This window comes from Eptatretus burgeri, chromosome 4 (genome assembly GCF_056783735.1).
Source record: "Eptatretus burgeri isolate ZD-2024b chromosome 4, Ebu_testis_v1, whole genome shotgun sequence".
Classification (NCBI taxonomy): domain Eukaryota; kingdom Metazoa; phylum Chordata; class Myxini; order Myxiniformes; family Myxinidae; genus Eptatretus; species Eptatretus burgeri.
The window spans coordinates 31,625,943-31,640,057 of NC_140964.1; the positions used below are offsets into that span (position 1 = coordinate 31,625,943).

Below are 14,115 nucleotides of genomic sequence, written 5' to 3' on the forward strand. Positions count from 1 at the left end.
ATTAAAAATTTAGCTTTTCTGTGAATGTTCCCTTGGGCTGTGCTGCCTGTAATGAGAGCGAGTGCCTTAAGGGGAAACAGTCTCCAACCCTATTTGCGTATATAGGACGTGAGAGAATTTGCCTCAATAATGGGGGCAACATCTGAGCTAAGGTTTATTGCCGCTGATCCAAACACCCTTAGATTATATAGAGCCGAACTGCAACCTTATTATAAATCAAAGAACAACTGTTTCAAAATTAAATCTAATCATCTTTATTTGATTTAGTTTTCGCTTGTATATCTGAAGTTGACTCTTCATTACTGTCATGAATTATAAATACATCGAAAACATTAAATTCAATATTTTGTCTTGTTGTGCAATATGTTTTCATTGGCTCGTTGTAGCCGACAGATTGTTGCGAATACTCCGATGAAATTGATGGAATTGGTTGGGTTTCCATTCCAGTTCCAAAATGGACAGGTGATTCTCAAACACTTAATCATTTTCATTTTGTACTAGATCCTACAAAATCTGATCATTTATACCATGCTGATTTAGGTTTTGCTGAAACACTGAAATAACACATTTAATGTTTTGCCACTGTGAGCGGCAGTCATGGTATGTATGCATCGATAGTCTACTCTTTTGAAAAGGTATACCATGGGATTTTAACGTTCACAAGCAAGAGCTTTTTAATGAGGACTGTTGTTCAAGGGAAGGAATACAAGACGTATTTCGGAAAGGTGTGATAGGAAAGGGAAGGTGGGAGTGGGTTGGCAATCTGGTTAAAAGACAATATTGTACCGACAGTAAAGAATAACATTAAGGAGGGAACTAATGTAGAGGATTTTGTGTGCATTTATATTAATGAATGTAAGAATAGCAAGATACTTGCAGAATACATTTATAGGATTCCTGGTATGAGTGAGGAGCAGGAGATAGGGGTTTACAAAGAATTCAGAAATGCCTGTGGAAAGGGTAGAGTGTTGATTGTGGGGGATTTAAATTTGCCAGGGATAGATTGGGTCCAAGAATGAGGAAAGAGCAGAACTGAGGAGGATTTTCTAAATCAAATACAGGATTTATTTTTTTAGCCAATTTGTAGAAAATCCCATGATTGAGTGGGGGTGGTGGGTGGTGCGGTGTCAGATCTTTTTTATGCAATTATCCCAATATGGCGGAGTATATGGAGATTAAAGAACATCTGGGAGACAAGTGACCATGACATAGTGTGTTTATTTGTGTAATTTTATTGTTGAGATGTGGAATTCAGAATAGTAAAGTATGGGTGTTAGATTTTAGGAAAGCAAATTTTGAAGGTATGAGAAGAGAGTTAGGTGCTCCAGATTTGGAACAGCTAATGTGTGGGCAGTCTACATAAGAGAAATGGGCAACTTTCAAGGAGCAATTGTGTCGAGTGCAGATTAGGTATAGTTCAGTGAGATGGAAATGTAGAGGCAGACAGAGACCAGGGTGGTAAGCATTGCTATTAAGGATAAGCAGACGGTATTCATTAAGAGCAAAATAAGAGTACTGGAATCTGACATATCAGTGAAGGAGTAAGAAAGTTTAATAATTCAGATATTTAAGTTAAGAAAATTTAATTTAAGTCCAGTTAAGAAAATAATGCAGCAAGTGAAAGGAAATATGAAAAAGACATCCAAAAATATAAAGCACATCACCAAGATAGTCTTTAAGTACATATGGGGTAAAGAGAAGCTTAAGACAAGTGTTGTCCATTTAAGGAAGAGCGCAGGGAAATTGGTTAGTGATGAAAGTGAGATAGCAGGCTTATTAGCTTTTATGCTTTGATATTTACACAGGAACAGTCAGGGGAACTTCCAATAGCTGAGAGTATCTATCTTGGAGGGGGACCTCTTCCCCTCCTTCCTCCCACCTCCTCCTATCCCACCTCCCACCAGTGATGGGAAATATGAATGGGCATTTCAAGTCCCATCACGATCAACTAACACCCTTCCTACCCACTTCCCAATGACTTTCAAGGTTTGTTCTGGCCTGCTCATGAGATCGAAAGGCTTGTGATCGAAAGAGGATTGATAAGATTGAAACAGGATTGACGAGGAAGAAGTAAGAGTGGTGAAATGAGATCGAAAGTGTGGTGAATGAGATCGAAAAAGGATTGAGTAGAAAGAAGGAAGAGTGGTGAAAATAATTTTCGAAATTTTCCATGGCTATTAGTTTCCTCACGCAGCATTTCAAACGGAATACATAACCATGGCAATGCTTTTTTTTTTTCAACCAAGTAAATTGATGATTACCTTTCCAATGGCAGATAATCAGGTGAAGGTGCAGGGCAGGGGGTGAAGTTCAAAACCACGAGCAGACATTTTTTATATTGCCAGTAAAAGAAGAAGAAAATGACGTTGTGTGCAGACATACATTGAATTTTTTTCTGATTTTACTTCAAGATTTCGACATAATTATTTCGGTTATGAGTTCCGATCATCAAATATGGAATCGGGTTTCAAATATCAGCTTTTAATAAGCCTATACGATACATTATTCAATCTTGCCAGGAGCCAGTCACATTTGCACCAAGACTCATACAGCCAATCAGCGAAAACCACGAACAGACGAATGGAGAGCCATCTCTGTCTTGTATGTATAGAAGCATCTGGAGATGAATTGTGGAATATAGACCTGTTATTTGGCTTTGGTTCAGAGGTAGGTGTTGGAGTTGTTAATTATGGATTGCTTAGGGAACCAGTTGAATAATTTCAAGGTAATTAAAGGCAGTCAGGACAGATTTACTAAATGGAATCATGTTTAACAAATTTATTTGTGTTCTTTGAGGCACGTTCTGACTTGGTGGACAAGGGAAGTGCAGTGGATAAAGTTTATTATGGAAATATATCTAGACTTTCAAAAAGCTTTTTGTAAGGTATCACAAAGAAGGCAGTTAGCTCAGGTGAGGGCTTGTGGAGTAGCTGGTAGAGTCGCTAACTGGAAGAGCAACTGGCTTATCACCCCGTGCATGTGAAGTGCAAAGCGGGGTTAAGCAAATGGTTCATGTCCATCCATCCATCTGTCCGTCTTATCAGTTTATGATTGAGAAACAGCTTATTTAAATCGAATGTAATATTTTGAAAATGTATCAGGACATGAATAGAATGACAAGTCTTTTGTTTGATGTCCATTGGTTCTGAAATTTGTCCAAACCGCTCAAGCTTAGAGAGGAGTGAGCTAATGTTTTTACTCTGTCTGCCTGCCTGGCAATCAACCAAAATTGAAAATCGTTCCAAACAGAAAACCTGTTTTTAAAGGTGTCATAATGGACACATACAACAGGCACGAATAACTAATGTAACTTGTTAGATCGGGTGATGGAATAGTAATCGAGTAAATAGATGCTCGAGAAAATAGCAGGAGAACCCGTAATTTTTTTTATTTATACGCCTTTACTCCTCTTTAAACGTTTATTTAAATGGAGTTATGTATGTCAACACTAGAACACAAATCGCTTCATAATACCTCCAAGAAGCATCTAATGTATCGATCTATAGCATTAGAGGGCATGGAAGGTGTGATAGTGCAGTATTGGGGGTAAAGAAACTGCTGCAATATGACTGCATACATCTATGTTGATCAATAATACCTCCATCTCCTAAATTACCACTTAACGTTGTCTTATTACAGTGGATAAGGTGATGTGTAAGACTGCTTTGGTAGCGCTAAACTTCGGGATTTTTTTTTTTAACGATCTTTAACACGTTGACTGCCAACTGTTATAATATACACCACTCTCATTTGCAAGCCAAGTGTGCATGTACATACATTATACTCTATTTTCAAATTTTACCCTCCTATGAGCAAATCTAAATTAATTCCTTATCCATCGCAGGGGAACTCCCATGTTTTGAGAGAACTCGTAGCGGGCAGTTGGGACAAGATTTTCAATTCCGTATGCCAGGTACGAGCGATCTAGTCGGACTATTTTTAGCACTGGATCGATGTTGGTATTACATCATTGCTAATGGTAGATCGTGTGCAGAGTACCACGTGGTTTTTATTTTGTGCTACTTGTCATCACCCTTCAAAATGGCACGTATAAATGCAGATGAAGTGGCAAATCTTCTTACGAGGGACTGATGATGATGATCATGATGATTGCATCGATTTATAGTGTATTAGATAGTAGAAAAATCGTGCAAATTATGATACAAGCATCAAATTTGGCATTTCTGTTCTGCAGGGCTTTCTGATCAAATCTGCCCGATTGGCCATTTGAAAATCCAAATTTTGAAAAATTTGAAGAAAAAAAAAACTTCAAAAAAAATTGAAGTCACAGCTGGCTGAAATTCTTGAAGCGCAAGTGAACATCCCAGACAGAGAACCAAGGGGAGATGCAGTCATCATTGATGGCTCAGCACTTATCAATGCCCTACCTCCACGCACTTCAAAGATATTTGATGACTATGCTAAAGAAGACATCATCCCAAAGGTGGAATCCTATAGTACCAGGTACGAGAGGGTGGATGTAGTGTTTGATGTGTACAAGAAGTCAAGTCTGAAGTCTGAGGCAAGGTCGAAATGGGGGCAAGGAATCGGAAGAAGAGTGACAGGAACCGGTAAGACCCCAAGTAACTGGAGAAGCTTTCTTCGAGATGATAGCAACAAGACTGAGCTGTTTCACTTCCTTGCGGAAAAGATGTGTGAAGCACAGACGACAAGCACAGTCATTGTCACAAAAGGAGAAGATGCCATTAGTAACACAAGGAAGTCACTGGATGCTGTGTCTCCATGTTGTTATGAAGAAGTTGACACTTGAATATTTGTACATGCCAGGGATGCAACGACGGATGGTAGCAAGTCCATTATCATTAAGGCTAATGACACGGACGTACTAGTCGTAGCAATATCTGTACTGCCATCCTTACAGGAACTAGGTCTTGAGAACATGTGGATTGCCTTTGGCCAAGGAGCCAAGGCACGATGGATTCCAGTCCATGAGGTAGTTTCTGCAATAGGGCCTGAGAAAGCTAGAGGGATTCCATACTTCCATGCGTTCACTGGATGTGACATCGTGTCTGTCTTCCACGGTAAAGGGAAGAAAACTGCATGGCAGACTTGGAACATCTTTGATGATGTTTCCGAAACATTCACCAATCTCAGCCAGCATCCAACATTGATTCGTGATCTTGACTTTTTTTTAATTTTTTTTTTTTTCAAAATTTGGATTTTCAAATGGCCAATCAGGCAGATTTGATTAGAATCCCCTGGAGAACAAATGTGCCAAATTTGATACTTGTATCATCATTTGCACGATTCCTCTCAAAAATTGCTGTTATCTGCCCCACTACAGTATTATGTTCACCGAACTGCCAGAAGATCGTTCGTTGTGTGATCTGACACGGCAGCATATTCTGGTTACAATACAATTGCGTAATCTTTTCTACGAGAATACTCGTAGTGGCAGAATCTGGTACACCCAGCACTACGAGTATACAGTACTCATAATCAGCAGTCAACGTGTTAAAACGATTATATTTTTAAAATTGAAGTATACACTTAGCATATACAATTGAACACTGTGCGGGTATCGTATTTTATTGTGTATCGTGTTCTATGAAATTCATAGGAAACATAAAGTGGCTGTGAATGGGAGGATGTAAGTCGTGGGGTACCCCAGGGATTCGTTCTTGAACTAATATCATTATTATTCATAATTCACATCAATTATTTGGATAGTGGGGTTAAGAGTCAGCTTTCCAAAGTTGCTAATGACATTTTGCTTATATATAAGGTAGACAGCAGAGAAGGGGCTCATCAGATGCAGGAAAGTCTAGATTGAGCAAAATATTGGCAGATGCAATTCAACACAAGGTAAGGTGCTGCTGATGGGTGAGAATAATGAAAATATGGACTACATTATGCAAGGGGCCATCGTGGAGCATGTGACACAGGAGATCTAAAGGTGGTAATAGATGCAGGGGGATAAACAGACAGCACAGTGCCAGGCAATTCTAGGAAGAACCAACATCTTAGGAAGGAAGCAAACAAGGTTTTAGGTTGCATTCACAGTATTGGGATAAATTATAAATCAAAAGAGATATTATTAACACATTATAGGAATTTAGTGGGACCGAATCCGGAATATTGTGTCATGTTTTGGTCACCACATCTGAGGAAGAACATAATTGTGATTGAAAGGGAACAACATCGAGCAACTGGATTGAGGTAAACTAAACTAAGCTATGAGGAGTGGCTGAAAGACAGGACTTTTTACATTAGAAAGGAGACGATTGTGAGGGGATCTGATAGAGATGTCTAAGATAATGAAGGGAGGTATAAACAAAATAAGTGCAGAATAATGTTTCAGCAGAATGGACACTGACAGAACAAGGGGGGCACAGTTTAAGATTAAGGAGAAGAGAGTTAGGACAGTAGTAAGGTAGGGATCTGTCACTCAAAGTGATGAATACATGGAAATGGCTCGCTGCAAGGGTAGTGACAGTTGAGCCAGTGGATCATTGTGAAAATTGAGTTGGATAGGTATAAGTAAGTAGAGAGGATGGGGGACTATGAAGATATTGGTTTGCGTGATTGCACAGGCTTTATAGGCTTCATGGCCTTCTGTATTGTATTTACTTGTATAGCCTTGCATCTGCTAAGAAGGTGAGACAGCTGGCTTAATGTCTCCTCCTAAAGACGACAAACGCGATATTGATGTGAAGTCCTGCTGCAAATACTTGGTAGTCAGACACTTTGTAATCATCTCTGATTTGGGGAAACAAAGTCAATTCAAAATATGATGACACTATACCTCTGAAGTCTCCTTTCCATCCCTCTGATCTATATCCGTGTGGAAAATTAATAAATAAATAATAGTTGCGACGATCCTTCTGTGTATTTTTTTGTTGTCTATAAAGTCATGCCTCGTGGAAGAGTGAGAACACTGAACAGATCAAGACACAACAGAGCAAAAGGAACATTAGAGAGTAGAGACAGTAGAGAGATTGGGGAAACACTAACAGCAGGGTCAAAGGATAAAATAGAGGACAACTTGGACAGATAAGGGATGTAGGGAGGAAATATGGGTCGTGGATAATGCATGGGGTGGACAACATGGATCCAGAAGCAAACTCACAGGAAAGAAAAACTGTAAATTTGGAAGAAGTGGGCTGGGATGGGTTTTGGGGGGGGGGGTGTTTTGGTTTTGGATGGGGGTGATCTTAGATGGGTGTGAAGAGCTGTCTTGAAGACCTGGAGGGAAGAATGAGATTGAACAGAATTTGGAAGCTGGTTCCACAGGTGGGAAAAAAAGAGAAACAATTGGAGGCGAGCAGTGCTTCTGGATTTTGGTTGTTTCATCAGAAAGCGGTTGATGGTGGACCATGTGTGCCCTACAAAAACCTGGGGGGGGAGATAAAGTACAGAAAGAGCAGACCTGTGGGTGCAAGGACAGAAAGGAGGCGGTTGAAGACAGAGGGACCACTGACCTGTCAGCAATGGGAAAGTGATAGGTCCACAAACTGAGATTCATCTCTGTAGATTCCAATGATCTTGAATCCTTGGTTTATACGGCGTTAAACTGAGAAAGATGCGATCAGGCAGGAGAGCCAACGCAAAAGGAAGAGCAGTAGCCTACTCCATCAAGCTACAGATGAAGACCTTGTCAGTGGATAGGACTTCAGGTGTGCCAAGGAAGACACATTTCAATAGACAGTGCAGTATTCCAACGTGATGTTGATAAATTTTTGCAATAAAACCCGATGATGTAAATTTATCGAACTACACATTGCACGAGCTGAAATGAACTTGAGAACTTCACGACAAACACCCATTTTGGTTCCTTATCGAGACGATGAATTTATGGTCATTGTGACGTCATTTCAGACAAATAACAGATACATTCATTGTACTCCCACATGGTGACCATAAAACGGGATCACACATTAATGACACCGATTGTTCTCCCGAAGGAAAGAATGATTCTTTGAAAAAAAATTGGCAGAAAAGAACGATCGGACACCATTTTGCTGAAGAAGCAAATCGATGTCATTGCCAGAAATGTGAATAATTTTGCTTGCACATGCGTTTATAGTGAACATTCAGAGCCTTCGCTTTTCACCCTATCACTACTGTAGGTCTTCAACCTATAATCTATCTCCACCTATTTCTCCCAACCATCCAAGTCCCTCCTCCCCTTCCCCCTCAACCCCGTGCGCCAAACCCTTCATCTGCCAATGTCAGAAGAGGTCATGACCATTGACCCCCGGGAAAGTCCCTCTCTAAAATAAATCGGCCAAATCGATTCTGCAAACAGCGCTTCTCAAAATAGGAATATGGATGAAGCTTTAAAGCCAGGCGTCTACGGCAGAGGCTGAAAATCCTGGTTGAAAATTTGACCGCAGCATCTATCTCGCTATTTCAAATGCATTTGACCCTTTCCTTCCTGTGCCAAGGAAGGTATAACAGCGCGGACGAAGAGGTGCGTAATGTGTTTGCGAAGTCATCCAGGTTCAAATGTCATTCCGGTTTTCACTTCATCTTGTCCGTGAGAACAACAGTCCAGCCAAACCATAATTTTTGACCAGGACACATGTGTTTTGCTTGTTTTCACTTTGTCTGTCTTGTTTGATTGCGTATAAACAATTGATTGTGTCTTGTTACACTAAAACACCATTCTTCTGCCAATTGACGGAGGTAGCTGCAGGCACATCGCGTGATCAAAGAACAGACAAGGAGGACCTTTGTAATCAGACTTAAGGATGGACGAGGACGGTGGTGTTCGAGACAGATGTCTTGGAATAATCAAAATGTTTTTTTGTTTTTTTATGTTTGCCCCTATCGCTCCGCGTATTCGAGATAATACAAGGGTATAGACTCATGGAGGAGCTGAATGACAAACGGCAGTAGGTTCACAAACTACTAAATGGTATGGTAGAAGGGGGTGCACATTCATAAGGAGGAATAACACAAAAACGAGTAAGAAAGGAACATAATGGGTCTTTTAGAAGACCTATAACTAAAACAGGAGTGACGATCATTTCACGGGAATGTTTGATCAGCATATCAGACTGTATGTAGGTCGAAAGTCGTTGGATTGTATCGTTTTAAATCTCGAGACAACCGCCAATTGGATTCCATCCCACAAAACGTTCTGTATGTCACTATGTGGCGCCCCCAGCTGGACTTGTCGCGAAACATTTTTGAACAGCAGGTTTCTAGAAGTTATGGTGATCGACAATAACCTCACAAAAAATGGCAGAATCTTGTCAGGTGGATTGCTCCAGCACCTTGTCTGATCTCAAACTCAAGGATACGTTATCGTTTGGTGAACTGTTGGACAAATCTGAGATTTGTACAATTGCTTCACATCTGTGACTTCCTGTAAGTATCCCTGAATGGGCTTCTTCCACAGTGGTGTGTGTGTGTGTGTGTGTGTGTGTGTGTGTGTGTGTGTGTGTGTGTGTGTGTGTGTGTGTGTGTGTGTGTGTGTGTGTGTGTGTGTGTGTGTGTGTGTGTGTGTGTGTGTGTGTGTGTGTTTCTGTAAAAGTGCACTTCTGGCTTTGTCGCAGTCTGTGAAGGTCACAAAACTACCTATTGCTAATTGTAGTGTCAGCCACTGCACTGCTACTCATGGTATCAGTCAGGCTGAAGGCTTTACAAGCCTTTGTGGCAATTCCATCACCCCTCTCCCCTCGACTCTTGAGAAAATTATTAATCTATGGATGTATTTCCTGCTCACTAACTGGGCATTATCTGTTGAGAGAGGCCTTCTTTATAGAAAAAAGGTTTTTAAAATGATATACACTAACTGGGCCAACATGCATGGTAATAGTGTAACGAATATGAAAGCCTTTTGCACACAGACAGCCAGAGTCCCCGCAGTTCAGTTATTTCGATAAGTATGTGTTTTTAGTTAGAATCCATCCCCTATATCTAATGGGAATTTCGTGTGTGCGCTACGAGTTATTTTTTAGTTAGGTGTTTATTACATCTACAATAACAACAGCGACACCGACCCGCACTGACCCGGTCGCCATTGCCCACGTGTTTTTGGCTGAGGGCGTGGGTGGAGCCTCCTTCGCTTCGGATTGAGGCTCTGCTCCAAGGAGGGGCATAGAGCGTTTCCTCCAGCCAATTATTGAAGGGCGAGCATCGCACGCGCGCCGCAGCCACTCAGGGGGGCTGACCACCTCAGGTGCGGCCCCGCCCAGCCAGAGGGAGTGTTCGGCCCGACCAATGAAGGGAGGCCACGAGTCGCCCGACAACCCCTCGTCCAATCCGGAGGCGAGTCCCTCCGAGCGGTGCCCTCGACCAACGGGGGAGGGAGTGGATAAGATGAAGTGGTGAGCCGTGGAGAGAAAGGCAAGCAAGGTTCGCCTCGTCGAGAGCAAGAAGGTTCGCCTCGTCAAAAGCAGGAAGGTTCGCCTCGTCTTGCCTTCTGGCGTTCTCATCTGGTCCGTGCCCGTGCTGGCTGGCGTCCGTGGCACTGTTCTGGGTCCTTGGTGCTTGGTGTTGCGTTGTTGGCGGTGGGTTTGAGTCCTGCCACCGGACAAGCTCGAGCAGACCGCACGAGGCGGGCAGGTGCAAATACAGGCCGCGGCCACCGTGTGTGTGTGCGTGTGCGTGTGTGCGTGTGCGTGTGTGCGTGTGCGTGTGTGCGTGCGTGCGTGTGTGCGTGCGTGCGCGCGTGTGTGTGCGCACGCGCGTGCGCGTGTGGCGCCAGTCTGTATAAGTAGAAATTGTTAAGTGTTTGTTCATTGTACATGGTTTGCATTTCTTCTATTCGTGATAACTCTGCTCTTTTTGTGCTCCCCCTCCCCGATTATTGTTATAAATAAACCCCTGTTGAATGTACCAGCTCATTTCTGTGCTTTCCTTCATTGGCCTAGCAAGGTGCGTATTGAGAAATAGTAAGGCCGTCCGAGCCGGTAAGTTGTCATTTGGTCTGGCGCGGCTTTGGTGGCTTCCGCTCGGTTACACCGGATCCGAGTCGGTGATAGCGACTCGATTCGGACAAAGTCGGCTGAGGGTGTGTTTCCCCAGTAGTTGGACGGCATGGGTACTTTGGTAAATTGGAATTAGACAAGTGGACCCTACCTCACGCCATCAAAATATTGGCGACCACGGTCCTTTAAGTGACCCGTGACCTTTCGGAGTTGTCCAAGAGTCACAACCTAAATTCCGGGTGTTCGGTGGGAGACTGCTCTACTGCTCCACCAAGTGGTCGTTTATCGCCACCGAATCCCGACCCACAAAAATTGCATCAATGATGGGAACCATTAGCCGTCATCAGTTGGAGTGGATGCCCTCAAAAAGTTGAGCTTGCAAATCATTCCATGAGATATATGTCCAAATACCACCTCAACTTTTTATGAAACTAGGAACCCATGTGCAAAACCAGCACTTGCTTCACAGGTTCTGACCAACAGAGGGTGCCTGCCACTCCTACAACCTGGTTAGTTATCCATTGCACAGTTAACAAGGTTCCTGAATTGTAGCCAGGAGAGAAGATATTAAAATTAAAGTGCACTTTTGGCTTAGTGACAGTCTGTGAAAGACACAGAACCATCCACTGCTAAATTCAGCAAGCCAGAAGCGGATTGGTCACCTTCCCGGGTGGAGGAGAGGGACAGGAAACGTGGTCTGCAAAAAGGCTTCTAAAGCCTGGAGGCTGACTGTAACATTGTAGCAGCTAACATTGCATTTACTTGCATGCTGTATTTGATCAGATGAGTCCCCCTTCACCCTATTTCCAACAAATGATAGAGTCTACCTTTGGAAAAATCCCAAGGAGACCGACAACCCTGACTTCCTTGAACCAACAGTCAAGCATGGAAAGAGGTGTATAACAATTTTGACACCAATCTCATCCAAATCTTTCGGTCTGATTTATTACAATACATGGCAGAGCCGTATATTTATCCGAGCCATATCCCTGGACATATCACGTGCTTTTGACACAGTCTTGCACCCTGCCCGACTCACCAAACTCTCTTCCCATGGTATTCAAGGCCATCTCCACTCATGGCTCGCAGACTTCCTCTCCTGTCGCAGTCAACGTGTGGCCCTAAATGGAGTTCTTTCATTCCCTCTTCCTGTCCAGGCTGGAGTTCCTCAAGGTAGCGTTCTGGGCCCTGTTCTTTTTCTGGTTTTCATCAATGATCTCTCCGACTCTCTGGAAAATCCTCTATATCTCTTTGCTGATGACTCCACCCTCTGCCGTACCATCTGTCATCCCTCAGACCAGCAAGCAGCAGCTTCTTCACTCTCTGCAGATCTGGATAAAATCACAAACTGGTCCAACACGTGGAACATGTCTTTCAATCCGGACAAATCTCACACTCTCACTATGTCTCTTCGAAAGGACCGTTTAGAAACCCCCCCCCCCCCATCCACTTTCTCAACAATCCTCTGGAAGAAGTCTTTTCTTTCAAGCTTCTGGGTCTCACTATCTGCCATGACCTTTCCTGGGAAAGTCACATTTCCAACCTCGCCTCCAAAGCCAGTCGCCAACTGGGAATCCTCCGTCGTGCAAAGTCCTTCCTCGGCCCTCCTGAGCTCGTGACCACTTACAAAGCTTTTGTCCGTAGCCTGATGGAGTACTGCTCTCCCCTCTGGGCTGATGCTCCTGCCGCCCACCTTTCTCGGCTTCACGCTGTCGAAACCAGGGCATTTAGGTTTATCGGCATCTCCCGCAATGAAGCTGAATCTTTGGGCCTCTCACTCAATCACCTCAGGTTGGTCGGTGGTCTTTCTGTCTTCTACTGTCTCCTCTCCAGCCTTACCCCCCCCTGCTCTCTCTCTGCGATTTGTCCCCACCACTTTTCCACAGGGCGCTCAAGGTCCTCCAACAACCCCCTTCTGGTAAAACTACCAAAATCACGAATCGCTGCTCACCCTCACTCTTTCATTCCTCTTTTTTCCCCACCTTTGGAATAAACTCCCTCACTCTATTCTTTCCCATTCTTCCCTCCAGTCTTTCAAAACAGCTGTTCACCACCACCTCTTATCTTCCCCCATCCAAATCCTCGATCTTTTCTACCCCCGATAATCCACCCAAGCTCACTTCTTTAAATTCCCCTGCTTTCCTTCCTGAAAGTCCCTGTAATGTCCATCTTCTCTTCCCCATGTTCCCCATCCCATCCCTCTCCCTTCCACAGATCTCCTAATATATCTGTTCCCCACTGTTTTGTCCCTCCCACTCCCACCCCTCTTGTCTCATGCCCCCCTTGATGTGCGTTGTGTGTTAGCTCTCATACGAGCCTCGACAAGGTATGCAAAAATAGAAAAGAGTAATTTCTAATGACTATGAAGTCATGTTTAGTCACCAATCGAATCCCATGATACATACTTTGTTTCTTGAATGAGGTACCATTTTCCAAGACAATAAAGCTTCAATACACATGCTGCTGTAAGTATTAAATATTGGATTGATAAACATGAGAGTGAAGTTAAACATCTTTCCTGGACTGCCCCGTGTGGGTGCAAGGTGCTCCATCACCAGATTTAAATATTATTGAGTCATTGTGGTCAACTCTCAAGAACAAGTTGAGGAGCAGATTTCCCCCTGTAATGTCTCTGAAGGAACTTGAAGCCTTTCTGATTGAGGAATGGTGTAATATACTGTACCTCCATTAGATGTACAAAACTTGTTTTTTTGTCAATCACACACAGGATTGATGCTGTATGGAGGAGTAAGGGGGGAGAGTGGGGTTCCAATGATTCTGATGTACCATACTTTATGACAGTGTCGATGCAGCTGAAGCAGTTTATTGGCAAGGGTTGTACTGGGGGGTTTGCCATTGCCTTCCCAACAGTTGTTAGGGCAGGAATTTGGAATTTCCCCATGGTGCCAGCGATAGCTTACCTACTCTTTGAAAAGGACACTAAGATCTTTAACATCCACATACTAATGCCGGCCGATGGAACGCCCAGTTTTAATGTCCATCCGAAAGGACGGCACACACCTTGATGAATCACCCTGCCTGGGAAACACTGGGATCACAGTTTAGAGCTGGTATGGGTCATGATTCTAACCAAGGCTACACAGTTTATATGCGAGTGTTCTTACCCAAATATGCATCACCAGAGGCTGAGTGTTTAGGTAGCACCTCATCATTCTCTTAATCCCTCTGTTGTTTCAATATAAAATGGACTAAC

At 43.2% G+C, this 14,115-nt stretch overlaps 1 long non-coding RNA gene across 1 annotated transcript in view; it reads left to right on the top strand.

Annotated features, from left to right (window-relative positions):
• The window catches only part of LOC147027737 (uncharacterized), a 70,743-nt gene that overhangs the window by 48,191 nt on the left and 8,437 nt on the right, over positions 1-14,115 (top strand). Inside the window, exon 2 of the long non-coding RNA XR_015057237.1 lies at positions 3,845-3,913. This is a non-coding gene — a long non-coding RNA (uncharacterized LOC147027737). The remainder of the gene's footprint in view (positions 1-3,844; positions 3,914-14,115) is intronic.